The sequence below is a fragment of the Hetaerina americana genome, unplaced genomic scaffold (genome assembly GCF_022747635.1).
Source record: "Hetaerina americana unplaced genomic scaffold, ioHetAmer1.1.p SCAF_68, whole genome shotgun sequence".
NCBI lineage: Eukaryota > Metazoa > Arthropoda > Insecta > Odonata > Calopterygidae > Hetaerina > Hetaerina americana.
The window spans coordinates 1522596-1544306 of NW_027287294.1; the positions used below are offsets into that span (position 1 = coordinate 1522596).

The 21711-nt window shown below is 39.4% G+C and overlaps 1 protein-coding gene across 2 annotated transcripts in view; it reads right to left on the reverse strand.

Annotated features, from left to right (window-relative positions):
- LOC139696112 (uncharacterized) overlaps positions 1–21711 on the reverse strand; it is a 1156921-nt gene that overhangs the window by 626140 nt on the left and 509070 nt on the right. The window lies entirely within an intron of this gene.

Consider the following 21711-nt stretch of genomic DNA (forward strand, 5'->3'; position numbering starts at 1 on the left):
AAATGCCTGTTCCATCACCTCGAAGCCTACCCCACTAACCAGTCTTCGTCAACACTCCATTGCTATTCATTATGCCTAGCATCCACCTCATCTGACTCATATTCGATGTTTTCAGACAATTTAAAATCTATTATCACCGAAGTAAAAAGGAGAAGTGTATCTTTCCACTACATTTTTTATTCCGTTCAACTTCGGGACTGGTTATACCGAATGTAAATTGCTTTTTTACTTCAGTTATCAGAAACCTTAAAAATTTCTCTCGATAAAAATGTCTCTTCTTTAACACTCGATGGTTTAACTTTCCCTCTACTTCATTTTATTTCCCCATTTTTCTGCATGTCGATATCTGCAAAAAATCCACAAATCTAAGGTTAAAATTTTACCTGCAGCAAAAAAAGTTCAGGAACCATACAAAACTACGCCCAACAATATATTTTCATTTTTTTTCGAAGCGGAATGTTGAAGATTGATGATATGGAAACAAACTAAAGGCAAAATATTATATTGGACTGAATGGAGGAAGGAAGCACCCCGTATGGTACTGTTTCTGCCCGGGCAATAAGAAGGGCATCATTGTCTAGTTCTTGGGTTCGCCATTAGCCTACTTATATAAATCTTATTTATTCAATACAACTCTTTTCTTTAATTGCCTAACCACTTTACATATCTTCATCTGAAACAAGGCCTAGCTAAGTTGAGCTTTTTTATATCCGCTCTAATTTAGGATCTCCCACTTCCACGTCCATCTAATCTTCCACATTTCTTGAGAAACTCATTACCTTCGTATCCGTATTATTGATCATTACCCCACACAACACTCCGACTCTGTAAAATGCTCTCAGTTATGATTAAAATCCCTCGACTGAGAGGCCAACTTAAAGGGTTATCATTCCAAAAAAAAACACTGATTTGATGAATTTCCCCCCCTCCTCTCATTTTCATTCCTACCTCCGTCCCTTCCCATGACTCTCGAGCCATTTCCTCCGAGTGGAGAGATAATGCATTCATAAAATGATTCGCGGAATAAAAGCAAACGATAGCGACCGCCAAATTAAATCGGGAATAAGGAGGGGCCGCCAGCCGTTGCGCGCGGACGCCATGATTTATATTTTCCCCGGGGTATTTTTTTTTCCCGCGGCCAATGACCCAAGGGTAGCGGAGGTGGATGAAGTGGTGAGATGGGAAGGGGAGGGAGTTACCTAGCAGGGAAATTCAGGGAGTTTCACAGGATTCGGGGCGTGTTCCACGGACGGGGAGTAAGTAAGTGGACGGGGGAATTGTGGTGAGCAGGGTGGAGGGATGAGAAAGGGGGTTGGATGTGAACAACGAGAGAAATGGCGTACGACACGGAATCCGCGAACTCAAACAACGGGAGGAGGGGGGAGAGGGGGGAGGGGGGGGAGGAGAGAGAGAGGGAGAGGTTTCAACACTAATGCCCCGAACCGGTTCCTAGGCAAACGTCGCCTGGAAACGCGGACGTAAATATAAATCAGAATGTCTCGTCCTTGCCGAGCACAGAATGTGAGAAAGGGTTGTTTTTTGAGAAAATATAGCCATATTCGCGAAAATACGCAGCGCAATGCGTTTTTTTTTAAAGCAGAGGTTACCAAACCATCCAAACAATGCGTGGCGCTTTGCACCTCCATACCTTTCCGCGAATTCGAAATGATGACCACTGGAGGAGATAAAATTAATTATGAACAACAGATGGAGCCGCTTTAATTTATTTATATTTTCATAAACCTACAAAAGGAGAACATCAACACACTGGCGCCATCATCAGGTTTAAAAATAAATTAATGGGCATTAAACCATCTGCGCTGTTCGTTAAATTTACATTAAGAAGTTCGACCATAACTCGCATAAAATTGTAAATGAAATCAACGCAACATTACCATTACGAAATGTGCAGAGAGCATATTTATAATTAGAAAACACATTCCACAATGAACTACTAATAATCATTCGTAAGTTTTCTCGGAGTATAATATCCAAACTCCCCATCAATAGAATAAATAGTCATAGGAGAAAAAATAGATAGAAGCATCAACCGAATGAATTGCTTGAATAAACCCAAAAGGAATTCGCTGGATGCTAAGTGGACGCGATAATCTGCAATGAAATAAATGCCCCTAACACTATACATATATAGACAATATAGCGTTACATTCACCACCCTATCAGCAAAATTGGGAGGCGACTGATGTCACTGGCGAATTAAGCAGTAGGAGTGTATTTTGGTAACGGTAGAATTTTAAAGTCGTTGAGAAAGGATGTAGAGAAACGAAGGGGGTAGACCATTAGCCCTGCTATGTTGACGGGAGACGCCTAGTGGTCACACAATTTAACGTCCCGTCCGGCGGACAGTGTACTACACAAGTAGTTTTCTAGCACCTCAAAGTAGGGACCGGGATACCACTGAAATCGTCGTAGTCAACTACCGGTGGGATTCGAACCAGGGCGCTCTGGGGGTACAACGTCCATTCCTATCAATAAAAGGTTGAATGTTGACATTCCCTATAAGTAATATCTTTTTCCCTATATAGGTCCACCTGGTTTAGGGCAGGCTCTTGATGAACCCTACGACTATACACTACAATAATTTGCTTAAATCATTGACTACATATTACAATAACTCATTATTTATCCCATTGGGATATTTGGCACCTCCCTTAAATCCATCAAAAATGAGACTCTACCCTTTCATTCTATTTATCTCCGTCATTAGAATTCCATTGCTTAATTTGGTATCTCTCGCACCTAGTTTACCTGCATTCTTCGGATTTCTCCCAATAACCACCTATCATCCCTTCCAGTCACGCCTGGAACTTTATCGTTTGAATGATTAGATACATGAAGAACCTAGCAATATACCATTTCATTATTACTTACTAGAAACAGCACAGGGGGACCGAGATGGTGTGGTGGCTGTCGTACTGGCTTCCCACCCTGAGGGCGCGGGTTCAAATCCCGGCGGTGTTGAATATTTTTCAGTGGTATCTCGATCCCTACTTGAGGTGCTTTGTGGAGGGCACTTGAAGTGAGTACGCCGTCCGTCGGATGGGACGTTAAGCTGCTGACCCCTTGGCACCTTTCGTAAAGACTAGGCTAATGCCGACGCCGGGTTTCCCTCCACCCTTTATCCTTTCCTGTCCATCCCTAATGGCAAAAATGACCTCAGCTGTCGGTCGCATCCCCTAAAATACTACTACTGCGAAACAGGAAAGATAAATTGACCTGGGAAAATAATTATAGGTAACTTATTAAGCTACCTACAGGATTCATATGTTCGCTAGGGAAAATCACATGGGCAATCGTGAGTAATTTGTAAATGTATCAGTTTATAACTTATTAAAAACTCATATTGTGGCTCCATGTTTATTCCTATTCACGAGCAAATGTCTCTAAGACACCAATTGAAACCAGACAAGGAAAAATAAGGGAAGAGCGAAGGTCACTGAAGGAAATTCAAAGGAGACAGGGCATGTGGATGGAGGAGATGAATGACTGAAAGCGAGGCAAGGGGATGCGGAGAAGGGTGATACGTAAATGGAGGGGAGAATGCTGGGAAAGCGAGCCAGGGGGAGGGTGTTGATTTGGATGGCATTAAGGGAGGTAGATAGTAAAAATAGCAAAACAATAAGATATCGTAATACGTAACAACTAATTTGAGGATAATTCGTGTAATGTTAATTAGAACTTAGGATAGCGGGAGTGTGTGGTCCCAGGGTCAATCAAAAAACTTACCTGAACCAGCAGAACACTGCATTATCAATAATAATATTCACACGCAAACATCGATCAACAGCGAAATTATATTGTCAATGATTTAGAAAAAAGAAAGGGACAGGACACACCTAATTAGGAATAACTCTATATATTCATATGTTCCTCCCCTTCTCTGGAATACATGTGTGCATGTATATATATATACATACATATGCAAACCATAAACACTGTAATCAACCCTAAGCCCGGTTTGGTTAGTGATAGTAGAGTTCACCCAGTACTAAGCCCTTTACAGCGTGTGAAATTCACACATCAGGGTAGGGGGGCCAGTTCCTTTCCCTGTGCCGGTTATGGTTTCCCGGGAAGATCTGGTACCCGAAAAATCATATAGCTTGGGTGGAGCTGCAGGTGCCAAGAGTGTCTTGCCCGGGGAATCGAACCCGCTTCCCTCCGGTCAGCAGTCCAACGCTCTACCCACTGGACTGGGATCCACTATGTATATATATACATATATATATATATATATATATATATATATATATATATATATATACTCACAAATATATGTGCAAATGCAGTCGATAAATTTTTAAATATTTTAACAAGACAAAGACCATAAATTCAAATGCAGTTTTTTCAAGCTAAAATTGATCCCCTTTTTTCAACGTCATTTACGGTTAAGGCCAATTGTAATGATTCGCAAACTAATGCAATGGAGATGATGGCGGATCCATTTCGAAATTAAAATTATCAACCTGCATCTCCAGATAAGACTCCTACTAAGGTATAATTATCCAGGTGAGTGACGTAAACATAAAAAGCAAAAAAAAAAACGGTATTCATTAGTTCCACGTACGAATGTGTACCGGGAAGAGCAATTAAAACTTCGGTTTAATTAATGCGCATAAAATAAGGACAACGAGGAAAAATAATCTGAAGAGCGATTAAAGAGCTCAAATACATTTGTTACCAAAAAAATGTCGATAACGACGAAGTGGGGATGCAAAAAAAAAGCATTTTAATCTAAAGAATGTTTCACGTTCTTATTTTGGGAGAAACCTGCAAGTTGCCAATATGCGAATGCGAATATATGAAAGAGAATGGATTAATAATGACGGTAGCAGCGACATAAAGTTATAATAATATAAAGATACTGAGAAACATCAAACAAACAAAACAATATATAAGTCCGGAATTTGCCTTAACCATTTTAACAATAGGGGATGAGATTAACTGTAAACAGCAGATCAATGGTACAAATAGTAATTTTCCATTTATCGTGCTAAGTAGCATAGCAAGTAGCCATTTTTAAATTTAAGAGACACTAAATTTTTTAATTTAAAAGCCATGGTAGTCCAGTGGGTAGAGCGTTGGACTGCTGACCGGAGGGTCCTGGGTTCGATTCCCGGGCAAGGCACTCTGGGCACCTACAGCTCCACCCAAGCTGAAAGCGATTTTTCGGGTACCAGGTCTTCCTGGGAAACCATAACCGGCACAAGGAAAGGAACTGGCCCCCCTATCCTGATGTGTGAATTTTCACACGCCGTATAGGGCTTAGTACTGGGTGAACTCCACCATCACCTACTAAACCGACCTTCGGGTTGATTACTGTGTTTATGGTATATATATATATATATAAATATATATATGTATATATATAAATATATATATGTATATATATACACATATATATGTATATATACATACATATATAAACCATAAACACGGTAATCAACCCGAAGGTCGGTTTAGTAGGTGATGGTAGAGATCACCCAGTACTAAGCCCTATGCGGCGTGTGAAAATTCACACATCAGGGTAGGGGGGCCAGTTCCTTTCCCTGTGCCGATTATGGTTCCCCAGGAAGACCTGGTACCCGAAAAAATCACTTCAGCTTGGGTGGAGCTGTAGGTGCCCAGAGTGCCTTGCCCGAGAATCGAACCCGGGAACCCCTCCGGTCAGCAGTCCAACGCTCTAACCACTGGACTACCGCGACCTATATATATATATATATATATATATATATATATATATATATATATATATATATATATATATATATATACATATATATACACACACAGTAATCAACCGGAAGGTCGGTTTGGTAGGTGATGGTAGAATTCACCCAGTACTAAGCCCGACGGCATGTGAAATTCACACATCAGGGTAGGGGGACATCGGGCCAGTTCCTTTCCCTGTGCCGGTTATGGTTTCCCGGGAAGACATGGTACCCCAAAAATCACAGACACCCATACATATTTGTCCTTAAGTTGCATTCGCGTACTTTGGTTGTGGGTATCGTTTGCGGGAAGAGCAAGTACCTACTTGAATCTGCTCGTGACGGTGTTTACATGGTTTTTACAAAAAAAAGACTGGTCTTTCTACGGACGGGTCGCAATTAGCGAAGCTTGCATACGTCTGTGAGAAGTAAAATACCGTATTGCTCGTGGCACAACCTCTAATTGTCTCCGTACAACCGCGAATCTTGTCTGAGCTTGCTGTGCGAATTCTTGTGTTGGTGAGAATGGCGGTTTTAAAAATACAGCACGTGAGCATTGAATTTAGTTTTAACCTCAGGAAATGTGCGACTTAAGCTTATGCAGTGATTAAGGAGGCGTTCGGCAGTGATTATAAATCGGGCCCAGTGTTTTCGTTCTTGCACCTCTCTCTTGCTCAATCCCGGTGGTGGTCGGGTCCACCTATTAGTGCAGTTTGTTGCGTCATGATTCCCTCTGTATCGCAAGGAAACTCATTAGCGGTCGTATACCTTCAGAATAATCTCAAGTCTTGTCCATTCTTCTAGAGAATCAAAGGACTCCTAATCCAATTCCCTCGACACATCCGTAACGCTTAAGTAAATAGATTCGTTGCGTATTCAGGATTCAGAGCTAAATATCACTCATTTCAACCTCGAGCAAAGACTGTTGATCGATTTCTCCGTTTAGGCTGTGCGATTCACATGAAATGAGACTAGAGACACCCTATTTATTGCAACAGACGGTTTTGTGAAATTATAAGTCGGGGAAACTCTTTCGCGAGGTAGTTTAAAGTGAATAATCGAAGACTGAGTTAGTTTTTCAACATTTAACAACACAAGAAACTTGATGTTGTTTAGCTTCGGCTTCAAAAATATAATTATTTGAATTTAATATAATTACTGATCTAATTAAGTGTTGCATGCAGTTCGCATTGTACCACCCGACACATTGTTGTGCAAGGGAAGGTAATGATGCATTAACGTACAAAAGAGCATTAATGAAAGGTCATTTTGACCTTTACTCAGGATTCGACCCCGGGTCACCCCAATTAGATATCGGCTGGGTAACTTCCGATTAGCCTCAATTGGCCAGACGCAGAGAGTCCCTCGCGTGCCGCCGTATTGTCCACCTCTAAGAGTCTTCCGGAGTGCATATTGAAGTGATTAGGCACGACGCCAGAGATTAATTTCTGTGCATCGATGGGGTGGCGGAAGCTGGAATTCAGTTGCCGAGATCTTCAAGTGACTTGACTCCACGTCACGCGATAGTGATTCGTAATGAAGGAATTCCGGTGGGACTTCGATCGGTAATGCAAATTATGAGAAACAGAAAGCCTCCCCAATGTACTTCCATTCAGTTTCTTTCTTAGCAAGGTGGTCTTGCCACTGAAATCTCTAATTACGTGTGTCATTTTTTGTGTTTTTCAATATTTTCGTTGGCTCAAGCCATCTTACTTCTTCCTCTGATTTATATATATATATATATATATATATATATATATATATATATATATATATATAGTATATATATATATATATATATATATATATATATATTAACCATAAACACAGTAATCAACCCGAAGGTCGGTTTAGTAGATGATGGTAGAGTTCACCCAGTACTAAGCCCTATACGTCGTGTGAAAATTCACACATCAGGGTAGGGGGGCCAGTTCCTTTCCCTGTGCCGGTTATGGTTTCCCAGCAAGACCTGGTACCCGAAAAATCACTTTAGCTTGGGTGGAGCTGCAGGTGCCCAGAGTTCCTTGCCCGGGAATCGAACCCGGTACCCTCCGGTCAGCAGTCCAACGCTCTACCCACTGGACTACCGCGACCCACATATATATATATATATATATATATATATATATATATATATATATATATATATATATATATATATATAACGATTGTACGGAAAAACTCATACGAGCGGCACAATAATTGGCTGACTCAACATAACACAAATAGAAAAGAATAGACACATATAAAAGAACACTTACACGGTAAATTGTTCGAGCTTTCGGCCCTCTCAGGGGCCTTCTTCAAGAGAGACTCTCTTGAAGAAGGCCCCTGAGAGGGCCGAAAGCTCGAACAATTTACCGTGTAAGTGTTCTTTTATATGTGTCTATTCTTTTCTATTTGTGTTATGTTGAGTCAGCCAATTATATATATATATATATATATATATATATATATATATATATATATATATATAATAAGGTCTCACTTGAAGAAGGCCTCTGAGAGGGCCGAAAGCTCGAACAATTTACCGTGTGAGTGTCCTTTTAAATGTTGCTATTCTATTTGTGTTCTATTGTGCCGCTCGAGTGAGTTTTTCCGTACAATCGTTATATACGAGGGTCATCCGGAAAGTAGTACCCGTTCGTGCCGCATGAAGTGCTGACGACGCGAGTAGCCGCTGGACGAGGTCAGATAGCTTCAGTGGCTTGTCTGCCTTCTCTGAGCCAAGTTGCGTGACGCTAGCATTGCCTGTGTTGTTTCTGTGATTGTTTACAATGTTTAAAAAAATTGAGAACGCCGCCAGTTGTGAAGTGAGGGCAGTGATTAAATTCCTCAATGCAAGAAACGTTCGCCCATGTGATATTCATCGCCAATTAAAGGAGGTGTATGGAGACAATGTAATGGACGAGTCGTCTGTTCGGCGGTGGTGTCGCAACTTCAACATGGGGAGGGGGAACACACACGACGATGAGCGTTCGGGGAGACCGTCTGTCATTACAGACCAACTGGTGAGCTCAGTTGACGAATTCGTGAGGAACGATCGGCGCGTCACAATTGATGACATCTGTGAGCATTTTCCCAATGTTTCTCGAACAATTGTTCATGAAATTGTTAAACACCATCTGCATTATGCAAAAATTTGTGCAAGATGGGTCCCTCGCGTATCTCAATGAGCTGGCGGCGAAGGACTATGCAGCAGGAATACAGAAACTTGTCACACGTTATGACAAATGCCTTAATTTGCTTGGAGATTATGTTGAGAAGTAGTTTAAAGTATCCTCTTTCAAATAAAATTTTTTATGTTTGTTAATATTTACTTTTGTGTCGTTATTTCACGAACGGGTACTACTTTCCGGATGACCCTCGTAGTATTCATTCAAGTCATGGATCATTCGTACTTGAAGAATTCCACTTGAGCGGTTACCATTGCGCCCATGGCTCATGAGAAACCGCGGGGTGTACGTGGGGGGGGGTACGTAGTACGTATGTATATAATCGTGTAAAACGTCGCCCGTCTGCCATTCCAACGGTCATGAGATCGGAGAGCCCGAATATGAGGTGCATGCATACAAGTTGGGATGCACGTGTCGGCTTTGGCGAATCGTGCACTTGGCGGTCGATGGGGTCTTAGCCTCGAATGTGGGCACGTGCGTTGGTTATTATTAATTATGCTTTGTCTTTACGATGCAACAGTCGGAGAACTCTAAAATACAATTGTCCATTGCCGATAGATGTGAGACAGCAACCGCAAAGAAAGAGCTCGGTGAAAAAAGTCCTCGATTGAATCCAAGAATGAATGGGGTTAAGTAGTTTAAAGTATCCTCTTTCAAATAAAATTTTTTATGTTTGTTAATATTTACTTTTGTGTCTTTATTTCACGAACGGGTACTACTTTCCGGATGACCCTCGTATATGTATGTTATGGTGACGGTAGAGTTCACCCAGTACTAAGCCCTATACGGCGTGTGAAAATCACACACCAGGGTAGGGGGGCCAGTTCATTAAGACAATGTGCCGGATATGGTTTCCCAGGAAGACCTGGTACCCGAAAAATCACATAGCTTGGATGGAGCTGCAGGTGTCTATAGACTTAACCAGGAATCGATCCGGGACCCTCTGGTCAGCAGTCCAACGCTCTACCCACTGGACTACCGTGACCTAGTATATATATATATATATTTATATATATCTATAAATATATATGTATATTTCTATAACAATAATCTAAATACAATAATATACGACAAGCATGATTTGATGTCATAATAATTCCTTCTTTTGCCGCAAGAGAACTCAGAGCTGTCTAAAGTTCCCAAAAGTTCACTTGGAGTCGAACCCGGGTTATCCAGTCAGTAGTGGAACACTGCTCTCATTAGATCCACCACTTCCCTATAGTGATACTGGTGACATAGGAATGGTTCATAGAAACAAGAGCGTTGTGTATCGCACCACGGCGCGCCTTGCTTTTATCTTGTATTAACCACAGCAAACATTTCTATCGCCCAAAAAAACCAGCCTCCATTCACTCCATCGATCGCGAAGGAGCAATCAATCTACGTAGGTATATCCTCTTACTTAATTCCTGAGAGCCTCGTCACTTCTTCCAACTTCGACGGTTATCGTGAGTAGGAGGGGGGTGGAGGGAGGAAGTGGTATAATAACAATAAAGGGGAGGGAAAGGGGTGTCTGTGAGACGGTGAGGGGCAGACGTGGGGCGGGGGTGATTCCAGTTCTTTTAATGGGCAATGGCTGGGCTAATTGGTGCGCGTCGCGAGACGAAGCGTGCCAAGGGCGAACGTCGGACGGTCCGTGGGTATATTGTGATAGGCAGGGGTGGCTGGTGAGCGGATTTGAGAAGGGGTGGGTGAGAGGGGGAGGGCGAAGGGGTGGATGTGTGGGTGCACGGAAGGGGAACATGTGGGGCGTGAGGAAGGCGAGCGTGAAGGTGGACCGGGGAGAGCTGGAATGCGTGACAGGGGGGGCAGTAGTGGGTGGGGTTATTGGGGTGGAAGGGGGTTGAGGGCTGGGGACGGAAGGGGCGGAAAATCACACACACACACACACACACTGGATACACTCTAGGGAGTCACATATGATATGGACGTGGTCCACATTTCCTGAAAGAGGATCGAGGGTTTGGACGCCCTAATGTCCACGTCGACTCTGAAGAGAGTACTACTAATAAGTCCTGAATTACGTGTATCAGATCCCCAGATTAGACCACAGGGATACTAGTAAAATGAAGAGAGAGGCCAACACGTTCACGTGACAGAATAAAAAAAATAATTCTTCCCTAATACAATGCACGCAATCACAATGGAATCAGACACAACGACTTCTGCAAAAAAATAAATATAAAAAGAAGGAACAATTTAAGAGTTAACTCGAACATAACCATAATTACGAACGCAAATTACAATTTTAGCAATCAACTATGTTCAATACAGATTATCTACTCCAAAATTTACTTCTCATACTCTGATGAAGATGGCTGGGACCGCCGCAATATAATTCTTCAATTAGATTTTTTATTTTTTTTATAAATCTCTTTTATAAAAAAATTACGCTAGTATCTACGGAATTGCGTATGTAATGGGCATTGCTGTGCTTATATCAGTGTTAGTTCCTATTCCGAAAAAGGTTAAGGCTACATCATGTGAGGACTACTGGACAATAATTTTGATATCCCACACAGCTAAAGTTGTTCTCAGGATCATAAACAAAAGGATAGAGAGTAGGGCAAATGATTACTTAGGGGATGATCAGTTTGGGTTTAGGAAGGGGAGAGGTACGCGTGATGCCATTGCAGTAATGAGATTATTAATCGAGAGGAATATAGAACACAACCAGGAGGTATTTGCCTGTTTCGTAGATTTCGAAAAAGCGTTTGATAGATAGAATTGGGAAAACAAATGAGTATTCTGCAGAAAATAGGAATAGATTGGAGGGGCAGGAGGCTAATCCGCAACCTGTACATGTCTCAGACTGCTCAGGTGCGAGTGGGGAACGGGGAGTCCGGATGGGCAGTGTTAGGAAGAGGTGTAAGGCAGGGTTGCCCATTTTCACCGTTGCTGTTCAACCTGTATGCAGAGGAAATAATTACAGAGGCATGGGAAGAACTGGAGGTAGGAATGAAAGTGGGCGGGGAATTCGTAAAATCAGTTAGGTTTGCTGATGACCAAGCTTTAGCTTGTCAGTCTGCCAAGGGGTTGCAATCATTGCTGAGTGAATTGGAAATTCAGTGCGACAGGTATGGGGTGAGAATCAATATTAATAAAACAAAGGTTATGCGATTTATTAGAAAGACAAAGGCTAAGCTAAACATTAAAATAGGAGGGCAAAAACTAGAGCAGGTAAAACAGTCTACGTATCTCGGAAGTGTTTTGGACCAACACGGTCAAAGTAGTAGGGACGTAAGAAGAAGAATTGAGCTAGGCAAAGAGGCTTTCACAAGAAGGAGGGAGTTGATGACGGGGACGTTGAGTAAGGATATTAAGAAAAAACTCGTTAAGACTTTGATATGGAGCGTAGCTATGTACGGCGCGGAAACGTGGTCATTGAAGCAGGAGGATAGACGTAGACTGGAGGCTTTTGAAATGTGGGTTTGGAGAAAAACGGAGAAGGTGAAATGGACAGAGAAGAAAACAAATGAGGAAGTACTTGGTATGGTGGGCGAAGAGAGGGGTTTGTTGGGAGCAATCCTATGGAGGCAGGAAAAGTGGATGAAGGGCATATTGATCACCCCTCTACCGCCTTGGAACATTAATAATAATGACCTGCTAAACCCCAAGAGATTTGCCTGTAGGTACCGATATCATACTTAGTTTTAGCCATTAAAATATTTTTATGTTAATAAAATTGTATCAAGAGATCTTATTCATCTTTCACAATTTCACAGCCTAACAGTTAAATTTCACAGTAAATGACCTCTACAGGAGTTAATTTCTTTGTAAAACAAACGCTAAGGTGTAAAATATTATATTTAGAATAGCCAATAAGGGAATACACTGGAAAACACTTCTTCTTTGGTCTTATTTATCCAGACATCTTGATGTTTTATCTACAACACATATTGCATAAGCTCGCATAACCTCTCAATCATCAGTTTTTTGTCAATAAAAAGATTGGCTACCAGTGGGAGCTTATTTACAATTTTAGCCATTAATAAGAAGCGATTAATTCTGAATCACTAAATGCCAAAAATGTTTAGCAACTCGCTCCATAGACAACCAATTTGCGCACTGAATCATAGGTTTACTGTTTACCGGTAATGTAACAGAGAAATAATCGTAAAAAGGGAGGTAATTTGATTTATCAATATTCCATTTATAGAATTGGTCATGCAGTATTCATCCGCATCTCATATATTCCGCTATTGTCACTCGCATTGTTTCCAAGTGAACTATTTACTCCCCAGATGTCAATGCAATCGATCCTCATTATAGCCCAACAATGGCGATGGATTCCTTTTGTAGCGATTTCATCGCGTATGCACTATTTGTTTAGAGAATAGAGTAGTGGCATCACGGGGATTCGTGGGAATGGAAGAGGATTTAGAGGCAGAGTCACGCTACCAAAAAAAGAAAGCCCGCAAAACGACAAGCATGGAATAACTTAATCCATGTACAGTGTTTTCACAAAGGAATTTCACAAAAAAACAATGAGATAGCTGCTGCCACAATCGTCATAAAAAGCGACATTTTATGACACGCTAATACCGAGAAACCTTTTCAATCAATCGACAAAGTTTCGAGATATGCCATGATAAATCATTACTCTAATTTGAAGAACGCAGAAGGCCCGAATTACCTTTTTGTGGTTGGTACGCGTCATTCTAACACTCTCCTACATTCTTACACCACTTTTCACCAACGCATAAAATGTCAATTTCGCACCATTCAGGGGAATATTTAAATCAATATTCATTCACACGCCGCTAAGCGAATGGATGAATAATCGCTTATCAAACGCCGAAATAAATCGACGCGTGAAATCAATGATTTTAATAATCATAGGACCTTCCAAAGAAACTGCGGGAGATGCCGCAACAGGAACTATTAACAGAGTCATCCGCTAATGCGAATTTCAATGCACCAATTTCAGAGCGTAAAAATCATTCGCCTTGACCAGAATTCGAACCCGGATCCCTCAATGTCCGGTCGAGTGCTTTAGCCAGTCAAGCTATCGAGGTGTCCTCCTAAATTGTTCCAAAATTATGAGTCACGAACGATAAGGGATTATAATAACATTGTTCGACCGCGGTAGGGTCATAATCGGGTAAAAATTATTCTGGTGTGTATTCACCCCCTGCCACACACCCTGGCGGTGACTTGCAGGGTATAATAATAAAATAAATTATATAAATAAAATAGTTGAAATAGATAAAATAAATAAAAATCTAAAATCTATTTAATAAATTTGACGAATTAGAGTTGAAGAATTTAAATCTCATGCAAATCTACATCATTAAAACTATCTCCAAATTTGAGGAATTGATACTTGATGAAATGTCGAACGAATCTGATTGTTTCTAAAAAAAACGATTAACTCTAGAATAAATTCGTTACACACAAACTGAACCCGCAATTTTGATTTTTTTTTAAGTTTTCACCGACAAAATCGATGAAATTCAAATTATATATCAATTGAAATTTCACTTTTCAGAGTATAATTCCGACAAATAAAACGCTGAATCAAATTCTTTTACTTTTGATCAAAATATAACCAAAAATAAAAAAATTTCAGGCTACACATAAAATATAAAGAGTTATCGCTCTCAACAAACGTAAAAACAAAATCCTGACGCATTCGCACTTAAAGATAAGAATGAATTTAATAAAAGAACGTGATATCTACAACTCGGAATGTGCAGTACCTCCTTTAAAATCCCGAAGCCTTATGTCTCACAAATGCGATTGTGTTCTACTGCGCCTACGTACGGAAAAAGTAAACTAAAAGGAATTTCCCTATGGCTTCACTGTCTACGTCTGGCCATTTCAGTCAGCTTAATAGATGTGTCTCCCCTCCAGATGCATCCATTTGCTGGACATGCAAGTGCTGCGCGTTCACGGAGGTGGACAAAGTGAAAACTAGAGAGGTTTGGCCATGTGTATCGAGGGGGATAGATAGGGGTGAAAGAGAGAGGGCGAGGGCAGCTGAGGCCATTGTCACGCGACAATGTTCACGCGACTACAATGACACGCTTCGATAGCAGAGGCGACGCCGGGCGAGGGGGAGGGAAATGGAGAGGGTGGGAGAGGAGGGAGGAGAAAGAAAATAAAAGCACAACCCCCCCTTGTATAATCAAGACGCACCCATTGTTGGGATGTGGGGTGGCACACAATATCAACACAGGGATTTTAAGTGCGGATCTTTTGGATCGATGACTATCGATGGAAGTGTCGCTATATATGAGTTTCATTGTTGTCGAATTGCTACCGTAAAACAATGATGACCTGCCGCTCCCCGAGCGGAAATAGCGCGAAACTTGACGACATTGTTTCACGCGTCTTGCGAGGCGCTTGAACTTGAGTAGGGCAAGTCGAAAATCGGTCAAGAGGAATCCAGTTACAAATTCTTCACGGGTAAGGTGCTCCGATTGGAAGTTTCTCGGATCAAACCATCACAAAATTCTATTAAGCGAGCAAAAATCAGGAGGAAAACCCGGTAAAGAAAATTGTATCGTTAAAATCTCTGTTGAAAAGTCAAGTTATACGCTAGATGCGTAAACTTTTGTGACGAATAAACCGTTTCAACTGACAGGGATCCGAACTAGGCATCATTCTTGAATGATGAGGTTGCCTTACTGGCATGGCAATACAATTATGAATGTACAACGGATGAGGTAAATTACGGAACTGTTTATACGAGAGCTATTGAGTGATATTGTCCGGTGGCAAACTGTACAGTCGAATTAATTTGGATTGGCATTTAGATCAATGAATTTCTCAATTAGTTTGCGAATCGATTTGATTTTGACAGATTTGGCTAATTAGCTAAACTCGTAAATGATAAGGTAAGTCTGGAAATTTAGAGCAAACATTACATAAATTCTCCAAATTTGTAAACTGATTTCAACCCTTCTGAATCTAATTATCAACCTAAATATTGCATGTTTAATTATAAGAGGTATTAAGTTGGGAAGAGATTTTTTTCACTTGTCTTCAATCTTTAAAATAAAAATAAAATTGGCATGCACCATATTAAAAGCAAAGAATTGATAATCTTCAGTTTTTTAATAAACTATTAAGGATAGAAGCAGGCAGAAAATGGGACGATCAAGAGGTTTATCTAAAAAAAATCCATATTGAATTTTTCATATTTTGTACACCACCCTAACATGAATTTGACCCAAAAAACATATTTTGAAGTAAGTTAATCCCTCTTGATTAGCAATTCAATTGAAAATATAAATCAAAATTATTCTTTTTTGTTGGCATAGCTTAAATGTTTGATAAAAGGCTTTTCTTTTTGCAGAAAGAGAATAATTTTATTTCTTCCCCAAACATGCCAGCAAAGATGCCAAAAATATTAACTACGCCAATGGGATATGCAACATCCAAAGACTATGTAATCCATCAGCATGAAAGAAAATGCAGGCGGAATTGAATAAGGGTTTATTGTAAGTTTATTATAGGTTTAAGTTCTCTAATGGACAAGGATACTAAATTTAAGGCTCCTAAGTTTAACCATAATTCGTCAAACCTACCTTACTTAATTGATAAGACTACCATAAAATAACGATAGAAAATAGATTCCACTCCCTAGCTTTTTTGAAAACCAAAATCCTTTACCTCATTGCTGTGGCAAATTGTAAAAATGTATGTAATGTAACCTCAGATTTTTACTTAATCTTCAGTGTAATTTATTAATTCAAAGGAGAGATAATAAATTATAATATCTTAGCTTGTATTTTTTTTTTTAGATGCTTCTGCCGAAGAATTATTAAATTGAATCATTATCATGCCTGTCAATTATTAATGTGATATCGAGACACATGTACACTAATTGACACATTAGTGTAAAAGTATACAAATCAGAGGAAATGGAGAGGCCCTTGCATGTCATCATCGTTCAGAATGAAAACTGGGAAAATTGGAGAGAATCTGTGCAAAAGAATCATCCACGAATTAAAGTGAATTCAGGACCAGAAATCTAATAACTGACATAAAGAAAAGACTGAATAAGGTTAACTCGTAATGCCACTGACTGATAGACTTGGAATAGAATTAAATCAAGAGACTGGAAACCTTGGAATGGAGAACTACGAGATGCAATTGTGGAATAGAACAGAGAAACTAAATTGCGGCCTGTTTTAAAAGAAAATGGAAACATTTCATACATCCTTTGGACAAGAGGAATTAAAGGAAATTTTCAAAGAAGGCAGAATTGGTTGGGAGGAAACGTCGGGATGTGAAAGAGTGTCATGGAAGGAAGAATTAATTACATGAGGTAAGTGTGGAGGAAGGAAGGAACAAAACAGGCTTCATGATAGATTGTGGACACTAATATGAGCTAAAGAAGAGAATAATGTACTAAGTAAGTTGGTGTTTTGTTTCAGTAATTCACAATTATGTGGAATGATCATCAAAAAACATAGAATTACAACACACAGCATGTAGAGCCAAATTGATCTCCACTTCATCATCATATGACCAGGGAATTCAAATCAATGCAACAAGCACTTTTTTAAACATGACATACTGCCATTTGTTAATTCATACAGAGTAGAATCTCAGTGAATTATACCAAAATGATGGGCGGAGAATTGTAGGCACGTTCTCTTTTTATCTTTTTGTACAATAATGGATGCAGATGACGTCACTGGCGGCATAGAAGAATTTGAGGAGAGAATATGATGACATTCACATGACAGCAGTTATGATTGGGATGTCAACCTGGGGTTGATCTAGAATTTATAATGCCAATGTTTTTTGAAACTTTATTACTCTTTTACATTATGCAGTTTTCTTAAGAAGTTCTATCATCCAACAAAGGTTTTTGCCAAAAGAAGTTTTCACAAGTAGGAGAGAATTGATGATAGAGACTTTGAGCAAGGAAGCTAAAAAAAAGATTGGCATGGTTTTGTATGGCTTGAAAACTTGGTAAATGATACAAGATGATGGGCAAAGTTTGGAGGCTTTTGAGCTGTGATTATCATTAGGATGGAAAAGATGAAATGGACAGAATAGAAAACAAATGAGGAAGTGTTAGGAGTGGTGGGGAGGAGAGGGGATTGCTTGAAGAAATCCAAAGGAGACGGGAAAGATTGATGAAGAGCATTTTGATTGACAATGGGATATCTAAGGATGCTGTGATAAAGGGGAGAATAAAATCTAGGAAACTTGAGCTCTATGGCTTTGTAAAATGACAAGTTTAAAGAAAATAACCCATAGCCATAATAAATTAGCACCAGTAATGTCCAAAAGGAAAACTAAAATTTCCCATGATGGTTTGTGGGAGGAGAAATTCCACGAGAGGGGAGAATGTTATGTAAACAAGGACAAGGAAAGAATAGGCTAGGAATGTTTGAAGGTGATGAAGGGAGGAAAGACATGCAGAATTGAAGAACATTTCAATGAAGTGCAAAGGGTGTCAGGTTTTGTTTTGTGAGGTGACTCTAAGAAATGTAGAAATTACAATCTGTGCCCATACTGACTCTTATCTTAAAATGGTAAACTACAAAATATATCAGTACTAAGTATTCTATTAAATAAATAATACAAACCTATTTGTTGATCAGACTGAAGATTTTTTGCATTACCTTTGCAAATCATTTGAAAACTGCTTTAATATCGACCCTGATATCCCTGTGGATGCAGGGCAAAGCAAGATCGAGGAGGCTGTGAAAGTAGCTCTACCAGTGGCTTTGGGAAAGAGGGGAGGGCGGACGAGAAGGAATGACCTCAATCACCCAACCCCCTGGATCCACTACTGGGGTAAAAAATAAAAAACTAACATTATGCCCACCATGACCCTAAGATGCTCTCGGCGGAGAGAGAAATGGGAGGCTGTACATTGATTTGAGACATGAATAATGGATGAGAAAAATAATCAAATCAAGAGAGATCTTGTTTCCTATATGTTGCCTCTTTTCCCATTCTTCACACTCCATCCATTTCCTCATCTTCATATAATTCCATCTCCTTTCCTTCTCTCATCTCCACCTTCCTTGTTTTTTCATCATCTTTTCCTTCCTTGTCTATCTGTTACCCTCATTGCCCTATTTTTATCCTCTCCTCGAGAAGTAATTTCTTGTAAGGCTTATCAAGGATCTTTGAAGGGTATACTAAGAAAAATTTTTGAAATACATCATATTTTCTTGAGCATTGGTGTCAAAACACCACGGTATTCATAACAAATATGGTTATATTTTTTAAAACCAAAACTAAAAAAGAACAGTTATGATATCACTCTCAGAATGTGTCCACTTGGGAATTATGGACACAATTTCTCCAGAAATTTCCATACTGAGTAAGAAATTGCATTAATCTCTACATCAAGCATCAACCCACAATAAATGGCAGCCAAGGGATAAAGTTTAATATTGTTTCATTGTCCAGACATCATAACAGCAGATGATTTTTCTAACTCAATCATTCCCAAAATTTCTGTGAAATTTCACTAAGTACATAATTGAGTGGGAGTCTTCTCCATAAAATAAATCTGTAATTGAGTACACAGGATGAATTATGAGTCATAGCTGTCATTCTCAGAAGCAGAACCCCCAAAGTTCTATTGGTACAGCAGTGAGATGGGTCTCAAGCTTAAGGGCTAATCTCAAAAATACATTGTAATACAATAATAATCCTTTCATGCATCATCTTACTTGGTTGTTTAAAAAGCAGGGAGGTCAGCAATTAAATGTCCACTCTTATAAGGTATTTTCCTGGTATCAAAGGATAAATATAAGTCTTTCATTTGTTTTTTCCTCCGATTTTACTGCTTGGTTTCCATGATGGTTTAAAAAGGGCCCAGCTAAATTAAAATATGGGAATATTTCAGTATCTTGCCCTGAAACATTGGATTTCAGGGGAAGATAATGAATTGATGAAAATAGTGCTTTCAAAATTTGATGGCTCAACTAAATAAATATCAAATAACCTTGCCTGCCAACCTAGGGGTTGCGGGTTTGATTCCTACCAAGGTGGATTTTTCTCCATCAAGGGCTTTGGTGTTTGTAATTATTATATCAATGTAAAAAGTCCGTACGTACAAGCACAAAAAAGGCCAAACTGCTGTTTTTCGATAAATGTGAAAGAAATACCTCGTTCTGAGTTTAAGGAGACCTTCATTTGGTATTTTTGACTTTTTAAAAATACATAAATAAATTTTAACTGCTTTGAAATGACATCTCATTGCTAGCATTCAAGTAATCTTACAAATACAAAAACAATTATTGATGCAAGCTCATTTTGACTTTGGAACAGAAATCAGCTATTACCTAATTGATTGAATGATTAACAGAATAATACAAGGGGTTTAAATGCTGTTTATTCTCTGGAAAGTATTCTATACCTACTTGTTAAAGAGAGAGAATAACAGTAAACAGTAGGCTTGTGAATAAAACATTCTTATTCCAGAGTATTTACCTACACACATATATATGACAGTTTGTAGGTGTAACAGTCTAGGGATCCACTGATTCTACAAAAATGAACATACTGAAAAATAAACGGTAAAAAATCCTAGAAGGAAATATCTGGGGCTAGATCAAAAAACACAATTATTCTAGATGGAAGAAATATCTTTCAAAAATTAGGAATTCTGTCTGTAGACAGGCTGTGTAGATATGCCATCATAGTAGGATACTATTTTTATGACAAATATAAAATACCCGATTTAAATAGAAAGGAATTACCATTAAGGGGCAGGGTTTGGGGTTTCATGAGAGAAATCCTTTGGAGGCAGGAAAAGTGGATGAAGGGGGTATTGACCGGCAGTGGGATGTTGAAGACTGTAATAGAGGGGAGAATGTTGGGCAAAAGAGGAAAGGGAAGGAACAGGATAGGGATGCTGGACGGGATGAAGGGAGGAAGAAAGTACTCAGAGATGAAGAGGGACCTGATATAGAGTAGGATGATGTATTTTGTGTTTTGTTAGGAGTCACAAAATGTTTATTTGGTAGTCGTGTCCATCCAAAAACCTACCTTAACTGGTAGATTACTTAATGAAATAAAGTTAAGGGACAATACTTAGTATAAAGCATAAAATTTTCATACAAATCAAGGTAGAAGAAAACTGGAGGTTACTTGCACCTCTGATTTTTAATGGGATACCTAAAGATTAAAGAATATTACAATCAGTAAATGCTGTGATAGGGAAAATAAAAGACTAGCTATCGCACAGAAAGGATTTGGGCTTGGAACAAACAACAAACAAACAAATCTAGACACAATATATGTACCGTAATAATTGCAACACTTTAAGCTATCATTTCTGTTCATGTGGCACCTACTGTCAAGCCAGGACTGACTGGCTTAGCAGAACCAGAATGAGTATCTATAATTGCGTGTTGTATTGATTGTCTGTGATTCTCTTTTATATCACGTATGATGAGGATTATACTACCATTGTACATGAAAAATAGAAATAAATGAATAGTTGAATAAAAAACATGGGTGTTTTCACATGAGGTAGTGCTTAGCAATTATTGCTCACTATTAACACAATAGTAGGGAGATAAGTTGCTTTGTTGCACAACACTCAGGTTGGCTCGATTGACTCTCGAATACATGCTCCTTCAAAGAACATAATAGATGGGACACACATTTGTTTGCATTCAGGCAAAATGCTTTGCACTTTGAAAGATGCTAGTCAAAAGAAATCATTGCATTGATTCATATTACATTCAAATGAAGAAAATGCAATGAATACATTTTTTCCTTTCACAATTCATGATCTATAAATTATCTGGTAAAATAGCAACGATTCCCCTAAATTATTCCGCAGGATGTGTTTTAAATGTCTATTCCGAGGC